General features: G+C 35.7%; 1 pseudogene; it reads right to left on the bottom strand.

Annotated features, from left to right (window-relative positions):
- Positions 1 to 17,203: 17,203 nt before the first annotated feature.
- On the bottom strand, positions 17,204 to 17,903 carry LOC115853507 (RNA-binding protein 3 pseudogene; annotated as a pseudogene).
- Between the last annotated feature and the right edge of the window lie 2,106 nt (positions 17,904 to 20,009).

Here is a 20,009-nt window from a genome sequence, read left to right as displayed (position 1 = left end):
TTTCTTAAGCAAAAAAGTAGTAAAACATAGGTTTAAACTGGGTAGAGTGGTGAATAATTTACCTTTGAGTTGTATTTGAAATGTTGTTTAGTTGAAATATTATGTCTAAACATGAGTGTGGCACGTACGTGTCAAATTCACTGTGTGTGGGCCTAGATGTTTAAGAATGAATACTTTCAAAGTCTTCCTGGGTTATGTGAAAATAGCTTATATGCTAATTAAACCTTTAATTTCTAATTTGGTTCACTTGTATCTCGGACCGCCTGGATGAGTTCCTCTAAAAATTAGACTCACCTGAGTCCCTTCTTTGCCTAAGATGTACTGTTTTCCCTGATTTCACTAGAATTTACCTTGAATCATTATCTGTGATGAATTTTTATTTCGAGTACTTAAGATATTTTATCATTAAATAATTATAGTAATTAATATATAAATTATATAAATTAATCTTTTATTTATATGGTTGCTATAATATATACATGTAAACATACTTGAAGGTGAATGTAATATAAAATTTGATATCTGATTAGGTCATGAATATACATATATCCATGGTATTTTGAAGGATTGGGGGTTTGCTACCCCCATTTTCTGGTGTATATTAATAATTAGAGTCGAGATCTCAGCCCTAGATGAGGTGTTATTTGAAATTGCTTAGGTTGGATGGATAGCCTATGCAGATCGGATTCTGTAAACCTCTTCATCAGGTATTTCCAAGGTTACCGTTGGGAAAATTCTCCCTTTTCTCTTTAACCTCTAAGATATCATAACACGTGTTAAACATTAGAGAATTTCAACTAAGGAATACGAGAATTGTGCCCATGTGTTGGGTACATTTCAAAGGAGATCTACACCACTCACATAAGACTTGGAAACAAGATAGTGAAAATGTAGTTTTCAATTGAGTTTATCAGTTACTAGGAAGATATATTAGGGGTAGCTAGAGGTTTGATGAGGATGTTGAGATCTGTGGAGAGGCCTGTTTGGGTCAAATTAACAGTGCTTTGCCCATTTCCTATGGAGGAATGAAACGAGAGCCTTTTTGAAGAAGGGGAGTGTTTCCCCCTCACCTGAAATCAAGTTGGAGAAGGTTCAAAGTATCCATTCATAGGGCTTGGTAATGTTTCTTGGAGTTTTGGAGATTGACACTTACATGTGTCTGAAAAGATGAGACAAATGCCCCTGCCTGAGCACAGAGTTAGGAAGCTGCATTAGGAGTGAACTGCAATGACATATGTAGTGGGGGAAGGCTGTATAAATTTGACTGTTGATTCTTGGGAAGAGGTTGGCCTGAAGCCATTTTGAAAGTTTTCTAACCAAGAGGATCAAAGGTGGACCTCGGGAAATGAGTGGAAGCCACCAGCAGAGAGGAATATTTCATGGCAGGGCAAGTTCAGTGTTCAGTTGGAAGTCCTTTGAGAAATGGACGAATGTGTTCCTCCTCTCCACTCAGGATTTGTCCTCTGTCACCCAGAGGACTCTGCCTGTACATGACAGTGGTACCTTCCCCTTCTCCCATGTGACCCCTAAGGAGTCACAGTCTAGTGAAGGGGGAAGGACAAGGAGAAGAAAGCACTAACCCGGTCACCACTACCGGCTTCTTAGTCTGAAATAGGCTCAAGCTGGGAAAAGCGGAAGTTTCACCTTTCTATGAAGTTAGAGATTTTGATTATTATGTTAAGTGGACATCTTAACTAGTGAAATGAAATTATTCTTTTGATTAAAGGGAACTGGAAAGCTGTGGATACTTCCTAAGGTTTTATCCAGGAGCAGGGAAAGAACTAGCCCAGAGAAGGTTGAAAGACAGTGGGAGAAAGTTTTTTATTCTCACGAAGGAGCCTGACTTCTTTAAAGAAACAGTTATTCAGTAATTGCTTTGTCTCTGGCTCAGCTGTGGGATCTTGGCCAATGTACTTAATCTGTCCAAAGCTTTGGTTTCTATATCAGTACCTGAGCATAATATTAGTACTTATCTCAAATCTTCTGGTGAGAAACAAATCTTATTAACACAGTGCCTGCCACAATGTAAGCAAATAATATGTTATTCATACTTTGGATTTTTACACAAATGTCATAACTCCTAGTTCAGTATTGGGCTCAGTTAGGTGCTCACTGATCTGTTCAGGTGAATTACCAGAATGACTGGGCTGAGGCAATAGAAATCAACAGATTTCTGAGCCTGGGCTGGAAGAAAGTGGTGACCAAAAGCATAAACTTATCTGATTGCTTGATTCTGGCCGCTGGTCCCAGATGTGAGGAAGGAAGCTTCAGCTTCCCTAATCAGTCTTTTCTGACTCCTTTAATAGTAAACACAATAAAACAGCTTCTTAAAAATACAACTAAACATGTAGCTATGAAAATAGGGGTACAAATCCGGGCCTCTATGGGCCATTTATATAAAATAGTTTTAGGGGAAAAATAAAGAAAAAAGATTCTGGTAAAGTTCAAAATGGAGTCCAGTTGTTGAAGGCAGAGCTAATACTTGAAGGTTAGATGGCACAGATGTGTAAATCCAAATGCCAGTTAATTATTTTCAAATAATCCCAACATCAAAGGCACATGTGGCTGTGGATAATATGTAAACATTTGAAATCTCAGAACCACTACTTTGGCTTTAAACACTGGGAAGGTGTTTAAATGGTACTTGAATTGTGACTATCCAAGAAGTAATAGCACTTTTGCTTTCTTTGCCTTTGTAACTTCCAGTGGTCTGAGGAAAATAAACCAATGTATTATGAAATTAAAGACAAATACTAAATTTCAGAGGAGTGATACAGGTTTAGGAAGGCTCTAAAAATGTGCAGATAGGTTTTGATAATCTCATAGACAAAAAGGGTTGGCTTGGCTTTGGCCTTTTTCTTAACTTTTAGTAAAACTATACAAATAAGTATCTGCATGCCAGGGAAAATAACCTCAGTTAATAAAATATCCAAAACAGAAGGCATCCAAATCACTATGACTTGTTCAACCACACAAATTGAGCTACAGTACATATAAAAAAATGAATATCCATGGTGCATTTTTCTGTTCTTTAAAAGAAGAAAAAGTACCTAGCTCTTTGATTTTCTTGTCTCTAGTCTCTTACCTTTTTAAACATGATTTCAAGGATGCTTATTTCTCCATACATATGTAATCAGTAGTATCTGACAAAAAACCTTTTGCAACTCCTTGTTCATTTTCCCTCCACAGCTTCATAACTCTTAAATTAGAGATTAAAAAATAAAAGAGAAAAATTCCAAGGGTGGGAGGCAAAGGATCAGTGCAATTCTATCTGAAGTTGAAAGAATATTTTGATATTTTTAACTAAGTGTCCATATTGGGATGTACAGTATCATTATCTTTTCATAGAATAAAGTACTGTTTTGAGAAAATAACCCAAGTTTTGGAGAGCAGTAAATATTATAATTTTAGTGAAAATGTTGTTATAGAGCTCCATATTTTAAAACTTAGTTCTTTCCTGTACCCATGTTGTCTTCTGAAATTAAGTGTTTAAAGCAAACTTGGAAGGTAATTTTGAGTTGACGGTATATTCACAGGCCATGTAGTCCTATTCCCCCATTTTATAACTGAATCTTAGATTAAGGTTCTGCATCAACTGGTAGGGCTGGGACTGGAAGATTAAAACCTTTGCGTACATCTTTAATCTCCGTGATAAAAAGCAGTCCAAAAAAGTTAAGACTCTGTGGCAGTGACTTGTTTTTGTTTTATTTCAAAGGTTTGATTTTTTTTTTTTGTGGGTGGGTCAGTTTTACAGAAGTGAGAATAGCTTAATTTGATAAAAATATTAGTCTTATTTAATGAAGGAATAGGAAATAATATTTTAAAATCATTTGTGTAAATTATCTCAGTTTAGAGGAATAAAATCATAGTTCAAAAATGTGAGAGAACATTTATCTGGAAAAAGCCATAGGAATTATTATTAATAATCCTTTCCTTCTTTAGTAGATGATGGCAGTCTTTCTTAAAACTCATTTTTTTCAACATCTTCTAGATTCTAACTTTTGTTGAATTAAAAAAAAACCCACACAATTCTTAAGGAATTTGAACCAGCTTTCTTATTTTGATTATTCAGTTATTTTTAATAGTGCTGATTTTATAACTTTCAGTGCTTGATGTATTAAATATTTTATGTTCTGGTATATATATTTGAATGTTGAAATTCTGGTAAACTCAAGTAGTTCTGAATTACATGGTGTTTGTCAAATTTATTAACTACTTGGCATACAATTTTTCTTAAATAGCTTTATAGGTGTTTACTGAATATTATAGAAATAATTGTTTATTTATAATCTACATGATACTATAGATGTATAGAAATTCATTTGCCAATAAAAATCTCACCTGTGAGAAGTTTTATAGATAGGAAAATAATTGTTTAATAAATGATAATGAAATTGGCAGTCTGTTTGAAAGGAATCAGATTGTGGATGAATTAAATCATTAATTATTTTAACTCTAGGCTGTATTTAAACTATAATTAAAGAGGATATTAAACTTGTTAACTTAAATGATTTATAAGACATGATTGTGTTAACACTTGTTACTGAAATCAATACATTTTGGTATAAAGTAATGAGTTAAATAACTACTCCATTTTCTTTAGAAGCACTTGAGTTTTTATAAGGTTTAGAAATTTCACAAGTATTCATCCACTCTTCAAACTCCTTTAATTTCTCTTCAATCACCATGATTTAAAGTAAAACACCTTTTGCATTGGGTAAAAAATGATGCCCTTAATTTAACCAACCATGTGACAGACTTGATGTGAAACCAGGTAAGTAACAATGAAAGCTGCTATTAGTGACAAATATAAAACACATTGAATAGTTTCACAGGAATTTTCATCTGTTTAATGTATAGTGATGTTAGGATCATTGGGAGTATTTGAAGGGAGATTTGGGTAATAAAGGGTAGATGGTAGTTCATCCATGTTGGTTCCTGAAATTGGCTGTAAAATGCATCATGAAATAAATTTCTCCCATTTGCTATATTGTCCCTAGGTATCTTTGATATTGTGCATGAGAATACCAGGCTGAAATAGTGGGACTTAAGTACTTAAATAGGTGATTCAGAATCAGATATTAAGTATAGGAGTTTGGAGCATCTGTAAATATTTTAAACATTGTGGCTAATATATCATAATATATTTAATGCATGATTGAAACTGGGTTGTCTTCTAGTAACAGTTCAAGAATCCAGACTTGGATTTGGTTCTTTTAAAATTACATTGTCATTGACTTATAATAAATGTTGTTGATTTATCACAGAACAGTGTTCTTGCTAGCATAAATCATTATCACCATGATAGTACTTTCAATCACACACACTAGAGATTTGATATTCTTACGTGTTGGGAGGATGTTGCACTCTTGATTTAAACAAAACTAGGCCATTAATGGTGAAAAATGTGGTTTCTGGAGCCGGACTGACTGCATGCAAATCTTGGCTTCACCATTTCCTAGCCATGTGATTTTTGAATATATTAGCTATCCTCCCTGAGGTTGTTTGTAAAGTGACATATTTATACATCTTCAATGCCTTGCTGTGAGAATTGAATGACTTAATATATATAAAGCACTTAGAATATTGCCTAGCACATTTGAATTACCCACAAGTATTAGCTACCAGCTAGTTTTCCCCCTGCCCTTTTTGTCCTGCTGTAGTGCTTTTCAAATTATTTTTTGCTAAATTCTCATCTCCTGCTTTCTCCTGCTAGATTCAAATCTGTTGGGTTTATGGAAGGAACTAACTTCTGTAAGACTAAATTATGTGTGTATGTGGTTATGTAAAATATGCAAAGGTGTGTGTGTATATGAGAGTCAGATAAGTAATATTTTGATGGACAATATATCAGAAGGATTTATAGGGTTTCTCTTTACTCTAAAGAGCCGTATTCTTGTTAGAGGCAATTGTGTGGACTGTTCTACATATGTACTTAAACACAGTGTTTACACACTTTGTTCAGGGACCGACACAGGACGTGCACACCTATCATTGTGTATATTAGATCACTTGTTCCGAAAATTCTTGAAAGATTCCTTTAATGACGACAAAGCTGTGAACCATAACATGATAGGCAAAGAATTTTTTCCCCAAAGGGTACCAAGAATTCAATGTGGGAAGCTTCCAGTTTGGTGGTTAAGATTGACTGAAGGTTGCTTTTGCTACTTAATAGCTGTGTAATCTTACACAAGTTACTTAACCAGAACTCCCTCTTCAAAATGGCTTGAATTTTACATTTCTCATAATTCATATAAATGCTTTAGTGTAATTCGGACAATGTTGCTTATAGTTAAAATGATTAAAACAGGAGCTGGCAAAGAGTAACCAGTGGAATATAAGATTGTGATTCTACATCTAACACTACCATTTGTCTCAAATGTTTGCTTTTGTTTTACAAAGGGAACTAAGGAAAAAAAAACCCCACAACTATTTCCTCCTAGATTAACAGTTCTCTAAGAGCATCTCTAGTAGTGGACCAGTACAGCATCTTTATATATGAACAAGAGTTTTTCTTTTTTTCAATGAAAGTAGCATTTGCAAAACAGCTTGTGTTCACTTGAATTTGGAAACATTAAAAATTAATGTCAAGGTGTAAAATTAGGTTGTATCCCACACTTGAAATATTTTTTGATAACTTAAGCAAAAACCTCAATGTCACATGATCTGTCCATTCCGTAAGTGTCTATTTACTTCTCAGTTGTTTTTTTTACAGAATAATCTTCTTAATCAGCTCAACAATAATGAGAAACTGCCTTGGTCTTCAATTTTGCTTCGATTGTGGAAACAGCCTTGGAAGTATCAATTCTAGATATACCTAACCACATCTTGTCTTGCCACAATCTAAACAAAAAAACAGACCCTATAATAAGAATAAATTTCTTATTATAGGATAAAACAATTTATGACTTCCCCAGTGGCAGTTTGAAAAAATGTTGAGACGTTGGAAGATCTGTTAATCTGGGAAAAATAAAAGGACATGCTTATATCAAAAATATGTGCCCTTAAAGTTAATGTTAGCAAATGAGCCCCCAGATCAAACCCCAACCCAGAAAGCTTTGTTTTTTCAATAAAAGGTTGACAAAATAGAAAAGTTTTATTCTCCAAATATGCAGGTCCACATTTTATTAGTTTTTCAGAACATTAGATACTAGATCCATGTAAAATGAAAGGAAGTGTGTCAGCTAAAAATGAAGAATTCTGAATGAGCAATTATTAAAGCTTTCATCCTCGTGATGGGACAGCTGCAGGGTTAGAGGCTCACACTAAGTCACTCAATGCTTACAGAATACCCAGTGTGTGCCGAGTTCTGAATAGTGCAGCAACATCTATGGAATATATTGAACAATCACAAGTCTCCTTTTAGGTATAAATTATTTTACATTGCCCAAGGATCTTTTCAAACAAGTAGAGGATATTATAAAATCAAGCATTTACTTGAAATTGGCTTTACTATTTGAAAACAAAATTTATTTGTGAGCTCTACTTATAACTGTACACAATAATTATTATGAAACTCCTTTCAGTTAAATAAAACAAATGTTAAAGGCTTTATACAATATTCTCTCAGAAATACAGAATCTTTTAGAAACACTTTATCAGGCATCTTGCTGGAGCAGTGATATTTAAAGATGGTTATAACAACTGCAGATATCTAGGGAGCTATAAAGAGAGTTAAGCTATTGTATGTACATTTTAAACCACATTCTGCCAAGAAGGATAAAAGCTTAAGAGAGGAGTGTTCTGGTTTTTTTTCCTCTTTTTTCCAAAGGTGTGTGCTTGTAGGAAATGGAGAAAATCAATAAAAATTTATACTCATCAAAGACATGCCCAACATTGCCTTTTTTTCCTTCTCCTTTTCTGCGTTTGTATTGGACTGTAGAAAGACAAGGGAGTAGGAATGAGAATGGAATAATCTTCTGGCAGCTGGGAGTTGTACAGACTAGAGAACAAGGAGAGAAAAGCCTTCTGTCATTCAGGACAGAGCAAAATATAAAACTCAGATTCTGAGATTAAGTAGAGATGAGAATGGTGTACAAGGTACTTATCTCTTAAAGAAAATTCTCTATAAAATTATATAATTTAAAAGTTAAAAAGATCCTGTGCTTAAAACTATGGAAAACACAGAAATAAGTTAACTATTTCAAGGGCAGACAAACATTAATTTTACTTCTTTGAACAGATCCTTACATGTTGCTAATTTGAAACACTTTTGCAATAGCATTTTAAGCTAATGATTAGGGAATAAGTAGTAAACTCTCAATTTATTATATATTTGTCCTCTGTAACTTTGTATCCCTTGCTTCCTAATAAAATACCATTAATAAAATACCATTCCTGTTAGGCCCCATTGCTCTTAAAAAACCGCCAGTGTTCATTTTTGTCTTTTTACCGTTAAATCTATTGGAGACATTCTCTACGCTTTTCTGGGTATTTAATTTTTTATGTATCTCTATTACCTATGTATTACAAATATGGGTTTTTTTGCTTTTTAAATGATTGAGCACACAAGTCTCCTTTTTCTCCTTTTTTCAATTTCATTGTGATATAATTGACAAAATTGTAAAGATATTAGTTTGCACATTATGATATACGTTGAGAGGATTCCTCCCTGTCTAGTTAATTACCACATCCATCGCCTCACATTTTTATCTTTTTTGTGTGAGAACATTTAAGTTCTCCTTTCTTAGCAAATTTCAGTTATACAGTAGTGTTATACGATAGTGTTATCAACTGTAGTCACCATGTTATATATTAGATCCTCGTATCTTATTCATCTTATAGCTGAAAGTCTGTGCCCTTTTACCAAAATTTCCTTATTTCCCCCAGCCCCTGACAACCACTTTTCTACTGTTCTATGAGTTTGATTTTTTGTTTAGATTTCAAATATGTGATGCCACGTAGTATTTGCCTTTCTGCTTCTGATTCGTTTCACTTAACATAATGCCTCAGGGTCCATCCGTGTTGTTGCCCAGTGCAAGAGTTGCTTTCTTCTAATGGCTGAATAATATTCCATTCTGTGTATACACCACATATTATCTCTTCATCTGTTGATGGACACTTAGGTTGTTACCATATTTTTCTGGCCATTTAAAACATCTCTAAAGGGAAGGATTAAGTTCTGCCTCTTTGATTTTGTCCTTTAAATATTTTCTGCTGCAGCCCTCACCCCTTTCACTAATTAAATTGTGAATAATTAAGTTAAATAATTAAATGATTATTAACTATGAATACCTCTTTTTTGATTTACAATTATAAAAGAACTCTAACCTGAATGCAGTTCTCTCAGGCACGGATGCTATGTTCCACTTCTATGTCTTTCAGTGCCAACAATAGTGACAGACAGAACGTCGGAAATAGAAATGAGGGCCAATCACTAAAATTATATTAAAATACTACATCGTAGTTGCAAAAATACGAATTGTTTTGTTCATTAAATATAATCGTACTCTAGACTTAAAGGTGGGGTGAAACCAGTGGAAGATGCTTGGTATATTCTTTTGTCATATTTCTTATAGACTTATGAATAGGGCAAGTGTTCACAAGTATGGGGGCAGTTATGGGAATCTTATCAAAATATAATTGTTGGGATTGACATATATATACTAATACGTATAAAATAGCTAATTAATAACCTGTATAAAAAATAAAATAAAACTCAAAAAAACACATAATTGGATCAGAAAAAGCCCACTATACATACATTAAAAGTATCAAAATGTCATAGTAGGTAGTTGAGGGCGGTGGACATAGAAGGACAGTATCTTAAAAAATGAAAGAAACTTAAGGAGGTATTTTCCTCTTATTTACAATAGTTTAGGGTATTATGGTTTTCCAAACAAAATGATAGGATGGTATGACCTGATCCTTTTACTTGATGTTTGTAATCCTACAGCCAGTCAGTACAAGGATCTCTTATAAAAACATCTGATACCAGGTACTACCCATTTTCCCAGACATCTTTTATTAATGCTTTGATACTCAATCTTCTCTGAAACTTGGATTTTTTCCTTCAGTTTTTAATTTGTTAAACTCTGGTATATCACCATTTGTCTATGGCTTTCCAATTGTATTTTCCAACATCACTTTATAAATAATTTGCTACTTTTAAAATTTTACTCTGTAAATAATTTAATATTATTTGCATAGTATTTTCAGCATTCCAGGCGACAGTCAGTAGGGACTGAACATTAAAGAGGTTGAGCAACGAATATGGAAAACTAGTATTAAATGGGGAGATTTCAGTGATAATGGGTTTTACAGGTCACCAATTCACTTATGAATATTTTTGGGTAGTTATGTTTTTCTATCCTACCTTATAAATTCAGGTATTTGGAAAACGAACGTTAGGGTTATGGGAGACGCTTATAAATATTTGCAGCTAGAGGTATATAGAAAGTATCCTTAAGGACAAATTGTGACTTGACTAAGGATCAAGAGTGACACTCATGGAAGCTTCCTAACCACTAGTCTCAGAATTCTCTGCAGTTGGCAAGGTGGACAATAATGTCTCTGAAAGCATTCGTCAGTGAGTGCATACCAACCATGTTTCAAATAATTTCACCCAGTCTGACACCTTCAAATACTATTCATTTCCTTTTCCTTCCCCCATTCTCTTACCTCTCCTCCTCTTTTGTGGTTGGTGCTATCTTTTAAAACAATTTCTGCCTGCTTTCTTTTTGAGATACCTTTATTTTTATTTCGAGAAACTTTATTTTTTGAGCAGCTTATGCTCATTGGAAAATTGAGTAGAATGTACAGAGACTTCCATATATCCCCCCTCCCCACCCGCTGCAGTTTTCCCTGTGAACATCTTGCACTGGTATAGTACATTTGTGAAAATTGACAAATGAATGTTGATAAATTAACTGTATCCCACGGTTTATATTAGGGTTCACTCAGTTGTACCTTTTATGTGTTTGACAAATGTATAATCATATATTGGCAATTAGAGTATTGTGCAGAGTAGTTTCATTGCCCTAAAAATCTTCTGTGCTCTATTCCTCCCTCTCTATCGACTAATCCCTGGAAACCACTAATCTTTTTACTGTCTCCATACTTTTTTCTGTTGTAGAATGTCATATTGTTGGAATTATATAATATATAGCCTTTTTCAGGTTGGCTTACTTAGCAGTTCTCTTGTTGTATTTCCATTCTGACCTGTCACTCTTTCTTTTGCTGAGGTCTTTACACCTCTTCCAGTGGTCTTCATGAAAGGAACTTAAATGATCCCATATGTGCTCTTTCATTTATGTGGCCTGCATCTGGTCTATGGAAAATCCTGATAAATTCATTTTCTTGAAAACTGAGTACCAGCTGACTAGTGAGAATGACCTCTGCATTGTGCCTTTCATCAAAAAAAAAGGTAGCCAGGTGTTTGACCTTAATCTGGAAAATGCAAAGCTGATAAGCACTCATTCAGTGGATCTCCTTCCCTTCCTACAGCTCTTCTTTATTGATTTGGAGTTGGGAGATAGGGCTTCCCAGCCCTCCATTCTTCAAAATGACTGTACTTTAAACCTTCATCAGTGTGACTGAGGGGTTTAAGAGTCATTGCACTGATACGTGGTCCCCATAATAAATCCTTATCTAGAATCTTACTTTGGAAGCTCAGTTTAACATTTTGTAGCAGGAGCAACTCAGAACATATTTTTTCTTCAAATATTCAGAGATTTATCAGGAATCCCTCTACTTTTTCTTGTGCCAAAATGTCACTTAAGGAATGACTTTCCCAGACCCCTAAATGTCGTATTTCCTGTTTTCATCTGGACACCATCTAATTGACAGTTCTAAAATATGTGGCAAGTAAATAAAGCAAAACTACCAGATCACCAAATACTAAAGCAGAAGACACATGTTTGTGACATATATACATCAAATGCAAATAATATACACTTAACAATTTAGCTATGAGAGGAATGGATCTTGGGATTCTTAAATAAAAAAAGGTAGGGAACTGGGAGTTCTTTGACTCCAAGAAAGTGCTCCTCTATGAAATAACCTTAAGAAATTAGCTTATAAATTATTATATATACATAAACAATTTTTTAGATTTCTATACTGTTTTCTTTAGATTGCTAAGTATGAGAACATGACCTACTTTTCTCCAACTTGTGCCTCATAATGGGTATTTGCTCTATTTTATACACGACTATTTTCTCCTAGAGTTACTCTTCTACAGAAAGCACTTCCAAAATTGTCTCATTAAAAACAGTTCTGCGAATCTTAATCAAAGATTCATAGTTTGTATTCATGTAGTTCACAACTTTGTGAATTGCCAATTTTTGTTGAATTATTTACATAAAAATGAATACATTTTAACTGTTCATTAATTGGCAGTGTCTAATAATATCTTCTATTTGCTACTTGCCCTGCGTACATTAAGAAAATGGTTCTGAAATTCAGTTGGCATTTTGGGAGGCTGGCCTAGATAATCCTATTTCTGGAGAATCACTGATTTATGCCAGAACATACTTTAAAAATCTCTTCTTAAAGTTACATCACTGTTTTCCTTAATCCTTAATTCAGTCCATGGACTCTGTTTTTGTTTTAAATTGTTTGCCTTCTAACAGCTGATAATCTGGAAAAACTTAGGCTAACACCAGCCAACAGAAGGAAAACTCAGTAAACATGGTGTGACATAGCAGATAAGAGCATAGAACTATAAAGCCAAACTGAGGGATAGGAATCCTTTTTTGTCATCTCCTGAGTTACATTGAGTAGGTCTCTTAAACTGTCTGTGACTTAGTTTTCTTTTTTATAAAAAACAAGTAATAGCACATATCTTGTAGGGTAAAAATGAAGATTCAATGAGTTAATACATGTAAAGAGCTTCTCAGTGCCTGGGACATGAAAAGCACTCAGCAAATGTATGTGTTTTAGTATTTGTAAAATAGTTAGAAATCCTATTTGTCTAGCAGTACCAGGAATCATAGCATGTTCAATTTTTTTCCACATAAAGAATAAATGAAAGTTAATCAATTGAACTTCTGTGATTACTGTTTGCACCAACCTGGCCTGAGAAACTATTGGCTTATGAAACTAAAAATAATCAAATCAAATCAAACATAGGACACGAGAATTTAAATTGACACGGTCTTTTATTTTAAGAGGCATTGGCCGTGGTTCAAACCATGTGGAAAAGTGTTCAGAAATGTCCTTTGTTCATCAGGACGTTTAATCCTATACCGTAGGGAAAAAAAAAAAAAAAAGTTCTCAGGAAGCATATATACTATTCTGAAAAGAACTTATTCGCAAAAGAAATAGTGTCAGCTCCTGATGGGCTTCTGGAGTTTGGTTCCCTCACTTGCCTCTCTAGAGGGGCCTCTGTTTGAACCCCTAACACTAACGAGGTTCTGTGCAGTGCCAGAATCTATGGCTAAAAGCTCGTGCCCTTGATCTTTTGCTAGCTTAAATTACCTTCTTTGATTTTGGAGCAAATGATTCTGAAGGCTTACTCACATTCCAGCATCCTATTTACTTTCCTTTTACATGTTTACCTTTTTCCTGGTTTGTTCTTATAAATCTAGAGGTGCAAACCACAGGGAGTGTGGGTGCACACTGAGCGTCGCAGTGAGGGAGAAGGTGAAATGTTTTCCTAGTTCTCTGCAACCAGCCCCTGCAGACCTCCAGCCAATACCCACACTATACAGAAAGCTTTGAGGAGAAAAATTCGAAGTGAGATCCAGAAATTGTTTAAAAAATGTCTCAAGTGACTGAGTTGATAGTTACTTTTCCTATATTAATGTAACTTTAAAATGGCTAATGGCTTCTCCTCATAGGTATCTTTTTCTAATATTGTATATTTCATAAGTTATAACGTATATGGTCAATAATGTTACACATTTAAAAAATAACTGACACTCAAATTCCAATAGTGACCATAGTTCTACATGGATCAGTACTAAATCTCTCAGACAAAGTAGTCTTTACATTGACCAAAACAAAGTCATTATATGCATATTAGGTGCCACAACATAAATTGAATTAAGAGGTGAGTGAAGAACATATAGCTTTTTTTTTTTTTTTTTTTGGTACGTGGGCCTCTCACTGTTGTGGCCTCTCCCGTTGTGGAGCACAGGCTCCGGAAGCGCAGGCTCAGCGGCCATGGCTCACGGGCCCAGCCGCTCCGCGGCATGTGGGATCTTCCCGGACTGGGGCACGAACCTGTGTACCCTGCATTGGCAGGCGGACTCTCAACCACTGCGCCACCAGGGAAGCCCCATACAGCTTTTTATACTACTTGATATGTGATACTTTCAGCCTTAATTCTCTACCACATTTTTACTGTTATCAAATTATTCCAGTGGCAGAACCATCAGCCGTCTGCTCATTAAGTGAAATAAAACAGGTAAAATGTCCTGTACAGTGTGTGGTGCATAAAGGGGTTCATTAAATATTATATTCTTACCTCCTTCAATTTTTATCCTTCAAAATGGGATATTAAGAATTTAATCAACTCCTTGGTGTATATATAAGACTAGTGAGGGACTTCTCTGGTGGTGCAGTGGTTGGGAATCCGCCTGCCAATGTAGGGGACACGGGTTTGATCCCTGGTCTGGGAAGATCCCACATGCCCTGGAGCAACTAAGCCTGTGCGCCACAACTACTGAGCCTGCGCTCTAGAGCCTGCGAGCCATAACTACTGAGACCGAGTGCCACAATTACTGAAGCCCGCATGCCTAGAGCCCACGTTCCGCAACAGAGAAGCCACTGAAATGAGAAGCCTGTGAACCGCAACGAAGAGTAGCCCCTGCACGCCGCAACTAGAGAAACCCTGCACAGAACAACGAAGACCCAACGCAGCCAAAAATAAATAAATAAAAAGCCTAGCAAATTTGGTGATGGAATCAGGGACTAAAAGCTGCCTTATGATGTAGCTGGTTTATTCACTGAGTGGGGAGTTGGACGGAGATTACAGATTCAAGAAGTACTAAATGTTCTGTAAGCATTTGATTTTAAAAAAGAGGTCCCTCCCTCTTCTGCCCATATAATTCTGGGGGGTATGAGTGTGGGAAGTATCCTTTACCAAGTTTCCAAGTTTACCTTAGACTTCGTCACGAAAGGAGAACTCATTTTATTCTTCAGGAGGTCCAATACTGTTGAAAAAGATGTTCCAGGGTTAGTTGGGAATGTAGACAGCCAAGTTTGGACAGGGCAGTACCAGGAATATTACACATCTGTAGTTTTCGAACTTGAATCCCTTACTTCTCCTTGTCTCTGTCCCTGCTTTGTAATTCTGAGAAAAACTGCCTTCCTACCTGAAATGGTCAGAAATTGCCCTTTAATGACTTAGTCATTGCTTCATGGCCTAAAAGCTATTATACTCCTATATAAAAGGACTCATAATTATATATGAGTTAATTACTTTAACTTTGCAAACTTTAATATAGGGGATCCAAGAGTTAAGAATTCTTGTTTTCTAATATTTGAATTTTATGGGTTCCCCTTCTAGAAAGCTTAATCATTTTTTCGACTAGAATTTTGTTAAAATTAATCATCTTCAATATAGGTAGAACTAGTTACTCTATTAGTGTGAATGGATGGAGTAGAATGAATAATGGTAAACTCCCGCCTGGAAGCTTTCCTAACTAGAAGCCAAGCATCTTCTGGGCATACCTGCTTGTCTGGGATTTTGCACTAGGATTCTAGTTAGTCATATTGCTGTTTTGTTTTGTCCCCACCCACCTCAGTTTTCCCCTCTCTACCACTGCCAGTGCGATTATGGTCATATCTTTACCCTATTTTAGAATTCTGGCACCAACTGGGTATTTGAGTCATTAAGGAATTCTTACTTTTTTTTTTTTCAGTTTGCTATTGGTATTGTGGTCATATTACAAAAAAGGAATTCTTATTTTGTATTTATGATAGAAATGCAATATAAGTTAATTTTCTTAAGAATGATATGTGATTTTTATTTGCTTTGCGCTTTATCTTCTAGAATTAGGTGTTTTTTTAAAAATAGGCATTATTACTATATGAAAATCCTTCAGTGGCATCTCATTTTTATGTTTATAATATTTCTTAACTTTTTAACAGTGTTAAAAGCCCTACCTACTGTTCAGTCAGATTGTTTTGCATTTACTCACAGTTCTGTATTCCAGATATATCAAGGTATTTGCTGTTGAGTTTTTTGATTCAAGACCCTTTTTAGTCCTGTGTATTTGCACTGTTCTAAGTTGAATACCTTCTTCCTTCCTCAGTGTTGCTAACTCCTGTTCTTCCTTAGTAACCAGTGCATATATATATTATTGAAATTTGACTGTATCATACCTCATGGTACATATTCTGGCCCTCCCCACCCCTTTTTTAGACAGTGAGCTACTTGAGAGCAGATCTTGTTTCCTAGCTTTATCTGGAGCGGCATATAGTAGGTACTTAAGTGCTGTTAAATGAATGAATACATTTGTAGCCCCGAAGCATTTTCTCTTAGCCAGTGGACCTTCTTTACCATGTTTAACTCTTGGAGGAAAAATGTTTCTAACTAAGAACAAAATCTGTATACTTGGAACTGAGGCAGATCATGGGGTTGAGACTTAGATTTCCTCCTTTCCTCTTCCTCCTTTATTGCCCAAATCTTCCTCCACACTTCCCCTAAAAAATTCAAAACTGGAGGTTGGGACAAATGACATGAATGCATTCATAGATGCTCTGTTAAAAACCACAACCAAAACCAAAAACCTCAATGCCTCTCCATATTTTTTAGCATTAATGACCTTCCGTCTGTCATTTCTTTTTTTTGGTTGTTTTTTTGTTTGTTTTCAGATTTCATCTTTTTAATCAACTTGGTGAAAGACATCCTAAACGCTACATGAAACACAACAGAATATTTGTTTCTTCCAGTATTAAGAAAAAAATGACAGACAGATATTTTTAAGAAACTTCTATATAGTCAAGGCAGAGATCTGGAGTAAAAAACACCTCTAAGTAATCATGTTCTTCATTTCTTATAGTTACAGTTAGAAATTGCTTCCTAATCACGATTAAACATTGTGTACAGGTGTTTAAAATGTTCCTAGATGCACATTACTTTAAAAAATCAGTATGGGCAAACATTTTTTGCTAGAACCAACATTCCTGAGAGCCCCAACTAAAAAACTGGTAAAAAAAAAAATATCCAGACTCCACAAATGTCTCAGAATTTGTCTCTAAATGGGAGAAAAATTAAAAAAAAAAACCACATGGAACTTTATGAAAGGTCTTTAACAAGCTACCTTGGGAGCTCTACTCCAAAAAAGAAGTTGATGTAACTAAAACAGATGTTTCAGTGCAGCTCCAAAAATCTTTATAAATATAACCATTTGGAGGGATGGTGCTGGATCAGAAGAAGTTTTATTCCTTGTGTATCTACATTAGGTGTACATGCCTCATCTCAGTTGTCATAATTATCCCTGTAATTTTCTCCTGAGTAGTGGTCATAACCACCCTGGTTTCTGCCACCATAGTCTCTGGACCTTCCATATCCATATCCTTCAGGTCGGCTGTCATACCTGCCACTTCCATAGCCCTGGTCCCCACCACCTCTAGAGTAGCTGTGACCACGCCCATAGGCCCCAAAGGCACCCCCTCTTTTTCTCCGGGCCGACTTGCCTGCGTGGTCTCCACGGATCTGACGACCGTCCAGAGACTCTCCATTCACGGCTCTCATGGCATCTGAGGCATGCTCTGGATTGGTGAAGGTGATGAAGCCGAAACCCTGGGATCGCTGAGTCTCCCAGTCCTTGACAACAACCACCTCAGAAATAGGTCTGAAGCTGCTGAAGTGGTCCCAGAGCCTGCTCATCAGTGCTGAAGTTGAGCCCTCCCACGAAGAGCTTCTCTTCTTCAGAGGACATGGCGGTAAATTCAAGTCCTGGAAATTAAATAAAAGGCTGAAGAGACAGCTACCGCCAAGAAGCCGAGAGACTGGGCTGTCATTTCTTTTTGTAGGCTAGACTAGAGTATAATTCACACAGATTTCCCTATTCACAGGAGTATCTGGAATGCATTTTTAGATGAAGTTAATATCACAAATTGTGGCTATCAGTTTTGATATTATCAAAGAAATATTAAAAAGAACTTGTCTATCTTTAATGCAGATTATAATCTTACAGCACAATAGTAAAATAGTGTCTCACAAGGGAGCTCTTTTTTTTTTTTAGATTGTGGTTTTTTTTTTTTAACATCTTTATTGGGGTATAATTGCTTTACAGTGGTGTGTTAGTTTCTGCTTTATAACAAAGTGAATCAGTCATACATAAACATATGTTCCCATATGTCTTCCCTCTTGCGTCTCCCTCCCTCCCACCCTCCCTATCCCTCCAGGCTGTCACAAAGCACCGAGCCAATATCCCTGTGCCATGCGGCTGCTTCCCACTAGCTATCTACCTTACTACGTTTGTTAGTGTGTATATGCCCATGACTCTCTCTCGCCCTGTCACAGCTCACCCTTCCCCCTCCCCATAACCTCAAGTCCGTTCTCTAGGAGGTCTGCGTCTTTATTCCTGCCTTACCCCTAGGTTCTTCATGACATTTTTTTTCCTTAAATTCCATATATATGTGTTAGCATACGGTATTTGTCTTTTTCTTTCTGACTTACTTCACTCTGTATGACAGACTCTAGGTCTATCCACCTCATTACAAATAGCTCAATTTCGTTTCTTTTTATGGCTGAGTAATATTCCATTGTATATATGTGCCACATCTTCTTTATCCATTCATCCGATGATGGGCACTTAGGTTGTTTCCATCTCCGGGCTATTGTAAATAGAGCTGCAATGAACATTTTGGTACATGACTCTTTTTGAATTTTGGTTTTCTCAGGGTATATGCCCAGTAGTGGGATTGCTGGGTCATATGGTAGTTCTATTTGTAGCTTTTTAAGGAACCTCCATACTGTTCTCCATAGTGGCTGAACCAATTCCCATTCCCACCAGCAGTGCAAGAGTGTTCCCTTTTCTCCACACCCTCTCCAGCATTTATTGTTTCTAGATTTTTTGATACAAGGGAGCTCTTTATGCACTGCTGCATTGGAATTTTATTTGAAGAAGTGGAAGAATTTGATCACTCTTTGGAAATCAATTCAGCTATTTCTCATGACTAAGTTTCCCTTATACTTAGAAAGAAAGCCTTTATTGTTTTCCCTCAAAACAGTGCTGTTTGTCTACTATTTTAAGGAACATTTTGTCAACCAAAAAATAATTCCTCATACAAGTGCAGATTCATTAGTGTAATTTAAATTAATTCTTGTCAAATATAGTGAGTTTGAAAAATGAAAACGTGTGGCTATAGAATAATGAAAAGGCATTTTTTCAGGTTGTTTTTCTGCCACACTTAGGAAGTGGGGAAGAGGGAAGGAGAAAGTGAGAATGAGAGAGGGAATGGGAGGAGGAGGTGGGAGGGGGAAAAGTACTCCGTTCAGTTGTAACTATTCAGAAGGTAAACGTGCATTTCTTTTTTTTTTTTAATAATTGAAATTTCCTGTCTTTATATACCTTTTGAAAAATTATCTAACATTGTAGAAGTAATTTTTAAAGTATTGGATGCTTATGGCTCTTAATACCTTGCCTTTGCAGAGGCATAAGTAATAATTTACCCAGTAACAAGTAATAACATCAAAAAAGGAGTTTCATTTACTTAGAACCTGAGTAGTATACACTCTGAAAGCCTTTAACGTTTTTTTTCCTTTTTCTTTACTTTATTAAAGCATTATGAAATTTTGAATATATGTCAGCTCTGTGCCAATCTCAAATTTGTTTACTTAGTCGTTCTTATTTTTTCTCTTGTTAAACATGCGTTTCTGAGGTCTAAATATCGGCATCTGATGGGAATTCTGATACGGTAATGATAGCTTCATTAAATCACTGTGATAACATAATGCCTGGGATTCACTTTCAATGGCTTCAAGATGTCTCATGTTCTTGTATCTGTCTGAATTTCTATCTAGTTTATTTTCCTTCATAATGCCAAAAGAAGACACACAACCTGTAGTAGTATGCTACTTGAATGATCTAAGTTGTTTGAACAAGCAA

The sequence above is a fragment of the Globicephala melas genome, chromosome 9 (genome assembly GCF_963455315.2).
Source record: "Globicephala melas chromosome 9, mGloMel1.2, whole genome shotgun sequence".
Taxonomy (NCBI): Eukaryota; Metazoa; Chordata; class Mammalia; order Artiodactyla; family Delphinidae; genus Globicephala; species Globicephala melas.
This window is presented reverse-complemented; position numbering and strand designations above follow the sequence as displayed.